This window comes from Chiloscyllium punctatum, chromosome 43 (assembly GCF_047496795.1).
Source record: "Chiloscyllium punctatum isolate Juve2018m chromosome 43, sChiPun1.3, whole genome shotgun sequence".
In the NCBI taxonomy this organism is placed as follows: Eukaryota; Metazoa; Chordata; class Chondrichthyes; order Orectolobiformes; family Hemiscylliidae; genus Chiloscyllium; species Chiloscyllium punctatum.
Genome location: NC_092781.1, coordinates 28,602,046 through 28,614,170, shown reverse-complemented (window position 1 = coordinate 28,614,170; position 12,125 = coordinate 28,602,046). Strand labels below are relative to the sequence as shown.

Below are 12,125 nucleotides of genomic sequence, written 5' to 3'. Positions count from 1 at the left end.
TCTGAACTTATATTTATTACATCGGAATTGTAGAGGATGACTTCAATTTTACAGTTTAATCTAAGCATTGAATTTGTTTTTGCGGTAAGATTTCTCTAGATATTATGAGTAAGAGCACGAACATTATCATTGATACATATACCATTCTTCCTTGCCTGACCATAATCAATACCAGGAAACAAATGCAACAAGAAAGCAGGAGAAGCAATTTAGGTTAAAAATGATCGACTGAAACGGAAACTTCCCTAAGAATTCACACAAGCTGATCATAACGTCCAATCCTGTTGAGAAATTAATGTCTGCACTGAATAATCTTGAGAGCTTTTTCTGATTTTTTACCTGGTTTTTCACTGGAGTCACTAAACCTTCTCTTCGCCAGTCAACAGTTGCAATTCTCAGTTCAATGGGACTTTCTTTAGATGCACTACTCTCATCTGTTTCATCAGCTTCAATTTCAGTCATGTTAACAGCTTCGATTCGGCGATGTCCATTCATGAGCTTATTGAACTCTTCATTGGTCTGAAAATTCAAACACATTGGTGAAATGATTGACTCTTAGTGGTGATTATGTCGGAGAAGTGTCAATAACGTAAGAGAGCTACATTCTACATAATCGCTGACTTTAGCATGAAGTGCGGGGAAAGCAATGAAGGCATCCGTTACTCGTGTATAATCTTTGACTGAATAAATGAGCAGCAGGCAAATAAGTGGCCATCCATTTCGTCCCAATCCAATATAAAGCTGCGTGAGAAGCCTCGAGCAGCTCAAATATCTCTGCTCGATCGTTCAATAACCAAAATGGCAGAAGCTTTCTAGATGTGTTTCATTTTGCAAGAATCACTTCGATAATCGTCTCTGATCATTAAAACCTGACAGTTCAATTTCATCATGGAAGGATAGGTTAAGTCACCTCAGATTGGTGGAGTTTATTGGTGTTTGAGACGAACCTTCCCAATCAGGATGATTTCAAATTCCATCACCAGCCTGATCTGATTTCCGGATAACACGTTGGTCTTGAGTTGGCCTCATGGCCCTTGGACCATTAAATTTAGATGCGAAACTCAGATTGTTAATTTTCATGAAGATACTGGATTGAAATGGTTATAAAAGGAGCAAATGTGATGCTATCTATCATCAAATATCGTATTATCAGGAACTGTGGATGTCTGCCTCTCCAACCCAGCTTCAAGACTGGTAGTGAGTCATCTGGTGTCTCTTTTTCATGGGTAGGAAGGGATACAAGTCGGTTTGAAAGGGGAATGAACATGTCCCATCCTCTGAGTAAGAAGCGGGGCTCAAGGCACATGCAAAAGTCCCAGTTGCGCCTGCATTTTTGATGGCTATATGGAGCATGCCTTGTTCCAGTCCTGCTCTGACCCCTGTCAAAGTTCTGTCTCTGATCCATTGATTGTTGCTTCCTACTCTCACCCAGAATTAGAAATAGTAATCAATTTTACTCCGAATTTCCACCCTTCCCCCAACTTCACCTGGAATCTCTGAAAATCTTCCTTTCCTTTCTTGAGTTTAGTCTTTCCATTTAAGGGCTAGACTATCTACTGTCTCCCACAGTTACGTTGAACTACGTCTCCTCACACCCTGCGATCTGCAAAGATTCCATTCCATTTCCCAGGTTCTCCAACTGTACTGTATTTTCATCGGTGTCACCACCCACTGGGGTGTTTTTCCTGACTTAAGGTCTCCTCTCAATGCCGTTGACAGGCATTTCAGCTGTCTTACTCAGTTTGCGCAATTGTTTCCTCCCCCATAAGAACATAGCAAATAGCAACATGAGTAGACTAGTGGCCCCTCCATCTTGCTCCATCATTCTATTATGATTGACCCAAAATTGCCCATGTTGCCGTTCCTTCATTTTGATTGTGACCCTTGATTCCCCTACCGCTTAAGAATCTCTCTCAGATTAGGCATACAGAGACTCCTAGTGTCATAGAGCTGTACAGTATGGAAACAGACCGTTCGGTCCAACCCGTCCATGCTGAACAGATATCCCAACCCAATCTCGTCCCATCTGCCAGAACCCAACCCATATCCCTCCAAATACTTCCGATTCATATACCCATTGCAAATGCCCTTCAAATGTTGCAATTGTGCCAATCTCCACCACATGCTCTGGAAGCTTGATCCATCCACGTACCTTAACCTATGCCCTCTGGTTCTGGATTCCCGATCCCAGGGAAAAGAAATACTTTGTCTAATTATCTTATGCATGTACCTCATAATTTTGTAAACCTGTATAAGGTCACTCCTTACCCTCCGACGCTGCAGAGAACACAACCTCAATTTGTTCAGCCTCTCCCTCTCGCTCAAATACTCCATTCCTGCCAAAATACTTGTAAATTGTTTCTGAAACCTTTCAAGTTTCGCAACATCTTTCCGAGTGGAATGAGACCAGACCTGCACGCAATATACCAACAGTGGCCTAACCAATGTCCTCTACAAAAGCAACACGACCACCCGACAGCTCTATTCAATAACGTGACAAATATCGGTGAGAATAACAAACTCTTTCTTCACTATCCTATCTTCCTGCCAAGACATTCAGGGCTCAGAGAGAAGGAATTCCTCCTCATCTCGATTTCAAAATGCTGTCCATCTATTGTGATTCGATGATGTCAAGTCCTAGCCTCTGTCATTCGCGTCAACATCATCTGTGCACTCACCCTGTAAAACCCAGTAAGAACATGTAAATTTCAAAGGGATTAACTGTCATTCTTATAAATCCCATTCAGTAAAGTCCCAACCTGGTTGGTCTTCACTCGCTAGACAATCTTTGGTGCAGTTGTTCCCCTCCATCCCAGAAGAAAAATCGGGTTATTTCTGTCTTCACTTTCCATCATCCCAGTCTCTGTTTCTTGTTTAGCGAATAAATCCTCTACGATTGCCTCTATGTCACGCACTAAACCAGAAGCTATTACTTTGTTTAGCAACAGCTGATGTGGCACTGCATGACATGTCTTTTAAAATTGCAAATGCTCACAATCTATCGGCTTTCCTTTGGTTAAAAAAAGTTTTGTCTCTTTGTTCACTTATTAACATTTGTGTGCACATAGGTCCAGCAAGTTATTAAAGAGGGAAAAGAAATATTTGCCTTTAATGCAGAACAAAGACAGCATTAAAGAGGGGAAGTCTTGTTGCGATTGGACAAAGTCAGTCAGACGACACAGGGGGCACTGTGATTAGCATTGATTTCACTCGTTACGGGGAAATATTTGGAAGGAAATTTGAAGCAGGTTAATCAAAACTATTTCTCCGAAGAAAAGGTTTATCACAAGAGAAACACTTTGACAGACTGGGCCTACTCTATTCTAAAGATGAGGAGAATGACTGCTGATCATACTGAAAGAAATAAGATTGGAAGGAGATTGACAGGACTAATGGTGAGAGGATGATTTTCTTGATGGGAAAGGTGAGAACAGAACCTGGCGTAGACATTGTCGCTATTACTTACTTATCTATGCGACTTAACTCTGTGATCTGCCTGTATTGCTCGCATTACTAAGCTTTTCACTGTGCCTTGGTACACGTCACATTGATTTCAATTCGATTCAATTCAATTCAATTTAGTTCAGTTCAGTTCAGTTCAGCTCAGTTCAATTCAATCCAATTCAATTCAATTAACTTCTTTTCAATTCATCGGATGCTGGTGTAATGCTGAGGTCATTAGTTACATTTGTTTGAGATGCCAAGAACAAGGGTAATGACCAACTGTCCTGAGGAGCAATAATACAGAGAGCAGGATCATGTACATCAATTTGTTTGGAAAGCAGGTTAGTTTAACTGCTTTGGGATAAAGTTTAACAGTGTAAGGTAGGGCGGAGCCAGAGATCGAGCAGTCTCAAGAAGAATATTGTAACCGAAGGGATCAGCCTCCACAGTACAGAATGCAACTCCGGCGTCCAGACACCATAATGGACAGCATCTATGAAGACTCAACAACATAGAGGTGTATCCATAGTGTGACTGCCATCCATAGAGGGAGCTCAAGCCAGCCAGTGTTGTTTAATGCAATTTAGTTGTGCAGAATCTGATCGTGCAAGTGAGCAGACATTGTCGAATCAGGGGATTGTTAGTCATTAGAGTTCTCTTCCGCAGAGAGAAATGGAATGTATTCAAATTTGAGAGAGGTGATTTTGATTTCTGCAGGAGTTACGAGTTAGGGAAACCTGGAATGAGAAGGAAGTAATCACCAATTTGGAGTAAAGGGAGATCAATCATTAAGTGCACTGAATGAGTGAGTCAGCTTGGAGGACTAAATGTCCAAGTGCTCCTCCTGTAGCTGAATATAACTTCACAATTATAAAGCTTCACAATTTCACAATGACCACCATCAAATAGATTCCAGACGATACATCCTGCACACACCAAAGCTCCAAATTTGTTCATTCCCACTTTAGATGTGCGTTTTCCCAATGAATGTTCGATGTTGTGATGTTCGATGTATCTCATGTTGTCCTCCCATATCATTCTCCTGTAGCTCTCCTCATCCTGAATAAAGAGATTAATATAATCAGGCTCCAGCATCTTTCATTTATAAAATTATACAGAAGCATTAAAAATCCGCTTGTGAAACTTGAAATAACATTTTGCTGTCAGGGTCCATCCTCCGATCCATATCTGAAAATTATTAATCAGGTTCCCCTCACCCCACTCAAAATAACGCACCCATAGCAAAACCTGTCGAGTGGCCAGTCTAGAGATTCATGCTGAAAGTATATTAAGAATCAAATAGCTGAACAACAGGATGGTTAAATCGACCGTCATGAATGACGTTGGCAATGGATACGTTCTCTCCACTACCACCTGTCCCTGTCTGAAGTAAGATTAAGCCTGTGGCACGCAGGAAATTCAATAAGCCACGTCCTTGCGAAAATACTGAGGCCAATACATGGGCAATTACTGTGCATGTATAAACCTTCTTAATCTGTTGTGTGAGAGACATGTCTTAAGCTGCCAGCCTAGTAAAGTAGGTGTTGGCAAAGAGACGATTCATTGAATGGGCCGCTTGGGATGATCAGATGGCTTCCCCATCCCTCTGTCTCCAAGTTCCCCACTTATAATTGCCTCTTCGACACCAAGAATGGATCTTAATCTTCGAGAGGCAGGTTTGTGCTGTTTGTAGTAAATCCAACAGGACTGCAACGGGATCCGAGTAAATTAAGATACACTAAGTCGCTCCTGATTCACTTTGTGTTTGGTCAGTTCTCGAATGAAGTTAGAAACTTGGAGAATGCCCATTGAATTTCAAGATCAATATTTTCTCAATGTCACTTCACTCAACAGATACCTCTCATTGACTGCAACTACATATTCTCAATCTCTGCCAATTGTGTGCAGACCATTCCTATTCTGAGTGAGCTTAACATTACAGACTCTCCTTTTACCTTGGTGTACTGGTTCCCATGTTGTGATTTCCAATTTTTCCAGTCTTCATCCAATTTCGAATCAAGTATGCCTGTTGAGGCTGCAGCCAGAATAGATACCGCCACACTGCCCAGAAAGAGCCAGAAGGTCATGATGGACAATCTAATAGGCAAAAACAGTGGGCTTTAGACAGGGAGTTTTGCAATTTTCAAGTTAGCTGCTTCCTTATTCAGAGAAAGAACAATATAAATTGTACAAATAATACAAACAAGAAAATTCCAAAAATTCATCGAATGCTGAAAGTGTAATGTAATTCACCTTCATGAGGCATCGTCAGTGGATTGGAGTATTCCAGCACTAGATTGATCAAATTAATGACGTTTCAAATTTAAAACCAATTATTGGAAAGTACACGGTAAAATGAAATCATACTTTTCCATAAATTGCCTTCGTGTGATGAAAGTTATTTGACTCACGGTCCACAGGTTTAATCATTCAACAGCTCATGTCGTAATGATTTCATTGCATTCAAACTTACATTGAGGAATGAATCCTTAGAGGGCATGACTGGAGGATTAGTAACAGGAAATAAAGAACAGGTGGACATATTATATCGTTATCTTCTGTCACTTTAGACATTGCAAAAAAAAAAATTGAAGACAACATGTAAATCGCGAGTTGAAAGGGAAGGAAGAAATTGAACTAATGCAATCAAAATGGAAAGATACAGGAAAAGAAATCTAACTTTAAAAACTCGTATGTCCTCAGTAAAAAGAAAGAATTAATGATAGAATTCCGAAATTGAATGTGTGTAGCATTTTTTAAAAGTTGATGTGAAAAATCACAAAACAATGGGTATGACATGAAAGTAGTTTCGGAGGTGTGGTTCCAAAATGGTCACGGAAGGGACCATTCAACTGAGTATTCAAGAATCCTTCATGTTCATGAAGTCAACGACCAAAGCGGAGGGAATTTGGCCAGCTCGTTTGATAGGCTTCAATGTGAAAAGGGAAAGTTGAAACGAGATGCAATCATTTGTTGATTTATTTTTTTGCACAGAGGCTGGTACATGCATGGAAAATGCTGCCAGTTGAGGTGCTAGAAGAAGATGCAATATCGACATTAAGAGAAATTTAGGCAGACGCATGAACAGGCAAGATATGGAGGGTCACAGAACATGTGAAATCAGATTAGATTAAATTAGAAGGGCATCATGGTAGGTGCAACCATGGTGGTCGGAAGGGCTAGTTTATTTGCTGCACTGTTTCATGTTTAAAACCATCGGATGTCAGTGAAATAGTGAGAAATGGTTTTGTGGATGAATATGTGTGGTGATGAGAAAGGAAAATAAGTTTCTGGTAGGTCTTATTCCTGTGTTTCTTAAGAGCATAGATGGAGAGTGCAAACCAAGGAATTGTGGGACTTTGTAAGAAAGGTACCAAATTAGTCAATACAATTTTAAAATTCACGTTGATTGGATGAATCAAATTGATAAATACAGCGTTGCGGTTGAATTCATGGGGTTTACTTCTAAGATTTCTTCGAAGAATACGTTCTAGAATCAACTGGAGAACAAACTATTTTCGTCCTGGTATGTATGAAACGAGACAGGATCATCAATAATCATACAATAAATGATTCGTTCAACAAAAGTGGTCGCAGCTTTCCGGAAATTCATATGTAATGTAAAATTGAAAATCTTGGTTATCAAGCAAGTGCCTGCAACTGAAAAAAGATCAAGCACAAGAAGGTGATGACAGCGTTTACCACAGTTGGTGATGGAAAAAAAAAGGTGAGGTAAGAGACTAGATAAATAGTGGGATACAGTTAAGGGAACATTTAGGTATTCTTATCAAGGAACTATTGAATGACGTAAATTGTAAGAGAAGAATACACTATTTATTGCTAAATATCAAATTCACGCCTCGTCTAAAGAAATTGATCATCATCTGTGCAAACATCGATTAGGAGATTAAAAAAGTAGAAACTGACAAATGACAAATATTGATGAAGAGAACAAGAATATGAATGCTAATGACAAATAAAAAAATAGAAAGTGAAAGCAAGGATTTTAATACTTATTTAAAGGAATAAGCTAGCTGAAATATTGATTATTTCGATGATGTGATTTGCCCATGAATAATAGAAAGGACGAAAGTAGCAGGGAATTTGAACAAATATCCAGTTTCATGTTAAAAACAACAAAACAAAAAGATTCATAATCAAGAAGTAAAGGGAAGGAATTACCTTGATCACTGAAGGAACAATTACTCAGAAGGCAAATGAGATTAAAGTCGGACATTCTCCTGGATCTGAATGATTATATTTGAACGTTTTAAATATAGCTACTTCAGTGATAATGGATACAAAAGTGACAATATCAATGCGGTTCAGGAATTGTTTTCGCTGATGGAAATCTGCAAATAGGGAAATTCGCAAAAAGGAGAAGAATAGCAAATTGGAAGATTTATGCAAGTTATGAAATATGATGTCATTGGCTAAATTAGAACAAGGAGAAACGACTGTTACCACACAGCAACAGGCCTATCGGCCCTACAAGCCTGTGTTGACACATATTGCCCGTTACCAATGAATTGTCTTCACTTAGAGGAACCAAGATCCTCAACCTCCGTTCCTATTCTTGTTTTCGACCAGGTACGTCTTGAATACTGCCATTGTGTCTGCTTCCACCAACTCTGTTAGAAAGCGCTCTCGGCACTCATCAATTTGTGTGACATGCTTGCCTCTTTTAAAATGCACGCCCGATCCGCATGTTTCCCTGAGTAACTGACCCCTCCCCCCTGGGAAAAAGGTCTCCGACTCACCATTCGATCCATGCCATCCATGTCCTATTATCTGACAGGTCACCCCCAAAAAGCAAACCCAGTCTCCGTGATAATGAATATAACACATAGAAAATTACAGCACAACACGGACCCTTCGGCCCTCGTTGCACCGACCTCTGCAACAAAAGTAAAGCACATCTACATTACACAATAACAAATTCATCCGTACGTTTTCCAAATGACCGTTTAAATGCCCTTAAGCCTGGCTGGTCAGCTGCTGTTGCAAGTAGTGCGTTCCACAGCCTTTCTACTCTCTCACGAAAAAAAAAACTACCTCTCACATTCGTCCTATATCTACAGCCCCACAATTTAAAGATGTCCCGTCGTGCTAGAAATTTGAGGAATAAAGTCTGTCAGTTTCCATCCTGTCTACCTCTCTGATTATCTCTTATGTCTCAATTAAGTCACCTCTCAACCTTCTTCTCTCTGACCAAAACAGGCTCAAGTGCCTCAACCTTTCCTCATAAGACCGTCCATCCATACCAGGCAACATTCACGTAAATCATGACTGAACCCTCTCCAAAGCTTAAACATTTTTCCTCCAATTCGGTGAGCAGAACTGTACTCAATGTTCGAAATATGGCCACACCACAGCTTTGTAAAGCTGCTATATTACCTCGTGGCTCTGAAACTCAATCCATCTGCCAATAAAAGATAACACAGCCGTATGCCTTATAAAGAAATTACTTAACCTGGATAGCTTTTTTCACGGATCTCTGTACATGGACACCGTGATCTCTCTGCTCATCTCTACACTAGCAAGAATCTTACCATTCGCCGTATAAACTTTATTCCTGTTGCCCCCTCTAAAGTGAATCACCTTATACTTTTGCGCGTTAACCTACACTTGGCACCGCAGCCCAGCTCTGCAGATGCTCTTTCTCCCTCTGTACCTTGTAACATGCATGAGCACTATCAACAACTCCACCGACCAGAATGTCACCCACAAATTTACTGTCATATGCTCCCGTCAGCCGCCTCCCTCTGTCTTCTTTTTTTGCGAGCCAATCTCTGATCTAAACCACGAAATCATCCTGAATCCCATGCCTTCTTACTTTGTGGAATAACCTACCATGGGGAACCTTATCAAAAGCCTTACTGAAATCCATGTACACCGCATAATCTTTTACCCTCATCCAACTCGTTGGTCACCATCTTATAGAACTCAATAAGGATTGTGCAAAATGGGCCTCCCCTGTGCAAAACCGTGTTGACTATCCCTAATCAACGGATTCTTCGACAGATGATCATAAATCCTGTCGCTTATACCCTGTCCCAACAATTCACTCACAACCGAGGTAAGGTTCACCGGTCTATAATTATCAGAGTTGTCTCTACTCACCTTTTGAACAAGGCGAGAACATTTGCTTCCTTCAGTCTTCTGGCACTATTCCCGTAGCCAATGTCAACATAAGGAAAAAGCCAAAGTGTCTGAAATCTCCTCCTTGTTTCCCAGCAAATCCGAGGATAAATCCCATCCAGTCCATGGTTTGTATTTATTTTCAGACTTTCCCAGAAATTCTACACCTCCTACGTGTGAACCTCAGTCCTGTCTAGTCTCTTAACGTGCATTTCAGTATTCTCGACAGCCTTTCGCCATAGCCAAAATATCCCCCATACCAGGCAACATGATGGTAAGCCTTTTCTGTAAACTCACTATGGCATTGACATCCTTCTGGTAGTGTGGTGAACAGAACTGTGAACAATATGCTGAGTATGGCCTTAAATAGAGTTCGGTAAAGCTGAAGCATAGTCTCTCCATCCTTACATTTTCAGCAATTTCAATGAAGCCAAGCATACGAAACGCATTTCGTTAAATACCCATCTACCTATGATGTTGCCTTCCATGATCTGCGTTTCCAGAAACCCAGTTCTCTCTCCATACTAACTCTCCTCATGATTCTTCCATTCACTATATAATTTTCATCTGTACTTGACCTTCCTTAATGCATCAACTGACTTAATGCAACAACTCCACTTACCATTTTCCAGCCCATGCAGTGACTGATTTATTTCCTGCTGTCGTCTCCGAAGATCATCCTCACTATCCACAAAACCACCAATCCTTGTCGTCCATAAACTTACTAATTTGCCCAGCCATGTTTTCCTCCAAATCTTTTATGTAGATCACAAACGACAGATGTTAAACCACTTAATCCTGTGGAATTCCACTTGTCAGACCTCACCGTTTTGAAATAAAGTGTGAATCATCCATAAAAAACCTCTTTCTTCTACGACGAAGCAAGGTCTGTTTCTATCTTGCCAGTTCACCCCTGAGACAGTGTGACTTTACCTTTTGTACCAATCTGCCTTGAGGGACCTTATCAAAGCTTTTACTGAAGTTCATGTCGACAGCATCAATTTTTATTCCCTTGTCTATTAGCTTTCTCACCCCCTAAAAAAAATTGATCAAGTTTGTGAAATGTGACCTTCCCCACATAAATATATTGAGTCTATCCCTCAGAAGTCCATTTGCTTCTAAATGCTTACAGATATTGTCTCTGAGAATCTTTTCCTATTGTTTCTCTGCAACCAGTGTGAGGCTCACAGGCCTGTAATTTCTATACATATCACAGTGACCTTCCTTAAACAATGGGATAACAATGCCTACTCTCAACTCCGTTCGATCCTCACCTGTGGCTTCCCCTGGTGGAATCCATTACAGCATAAATATTAAGTAAGTTCACAAAATGCCTGAGGACCATGGGTTTCCTCTCTCTCAGTGGACACAGATGGTATGTCATGGTTAACCATAGGGGTCACCATACCTCAGGAAAGGGCAAAGGTCGAGAATGTCGGACTTTCAAGGTAACCGTATGCGATATGGAAAGTAAAGAATAACAGCACCTTTAAGTATTACACGATTAGCAAGGTCGATCAACACCGTTTTCTGAAAGTTTTTGCATTAGTTCAAACGATTTTGAGAATATAACTGCAGGTTGGAACTCGTAGGAAGCAGGATAGTATTGTGTTTAGTTATCTAAAAATGTTCAAAATAGTGAGTAATGAAAGACACAAGAGCTCACACTGATGGAGTTGTATATCAATGGAAACAGAGAATTAGCGACCGAATAGGAAATAGGGAGTTGGGATGAACCGATAACTTCTAAGTTGGCAAGTTGCAATGCGTGGAATGCCGCAGCAATTGAACATGGAACATTATCTGTCTGTCAGCTGTAGCGGTGACATAATGAATGAACAGAGCCTAATACAGTCAAGTCTATGGCTATATTGTTTGCAATATAAATTGGGAAGAGGACACAAACTGCTTTCAAAGGCACAGAGAGAATTTCGCGGGAGGCAGATATTTGGCAGGTGGAAAAAAATATGGCAAAGTGGTTGATTCTCCATTTCGTTGGGTAAGCAGGAAAGCAGAATGTTATTAAATGGAGTGTAGAATGTGGTTGGACTTAGGGATGTAGGAAAGCCCCAAATAAATCCTGCGGAAACTCAAAAAGTCTGACAGAATCTATGGAGTGAGAAACAGAGATAATGTTTTGAGTCTGGTTTGACATTTTCAGAACGGAAAAGGGCTGGATATCCATGCTGTGCAACAAAACATGCAGTCACAATATTATGTGCAGTGAACATAATTTGACAATTGTTTGTCCATTTTCCACATTTTATTTAAAAGTTCACCGAATTTACTGTTGTATACTTCGTTGCTGTCCGCAAATTTAAAAGTTGTGCTTTTAATTCCAAAGTACAATCTGTTAAACCAAAACTTGAGTGAAATGACAATCACTTTAATTCGTATGTCCTGAGGAATCTCTTCATTTCAGGCACAGATCTCTGAATCAATCATTCTGCAGAATATATTTTCAATCAGAGCTTATTATCACTGTACAAGACTGTGGTAGAAGTCTTAGTCATGCCCCTTTCTGTCTCACTTGTTCTGCT

The 12,125-nt window shown here is 40.3% G+C and overlaps 1 long non-coding RNA gene across 1 annotated transcript; it reads right to left on the bottom strand.

The window, feature by feature from the left end:
- Positions 1–415: 415 nt before the first annotated feature.
- LOC140466513 (uncharacterized) lies at positions 416–5,516 on the bottom strand. Its single transcript, XR_011955215.1, has 3 exons — positions 5,400–5,516; positions 4,408–4,503; positions 416–519 (listed from the first exon to the last, which is right to left on the bottom strand). It is a non-coding gene; the product is annotated as an uncharacterized lncRNA (long non-coding RNA).
- Positions 5,517–12,125: the final 6,609 nt, after the last annotated feature.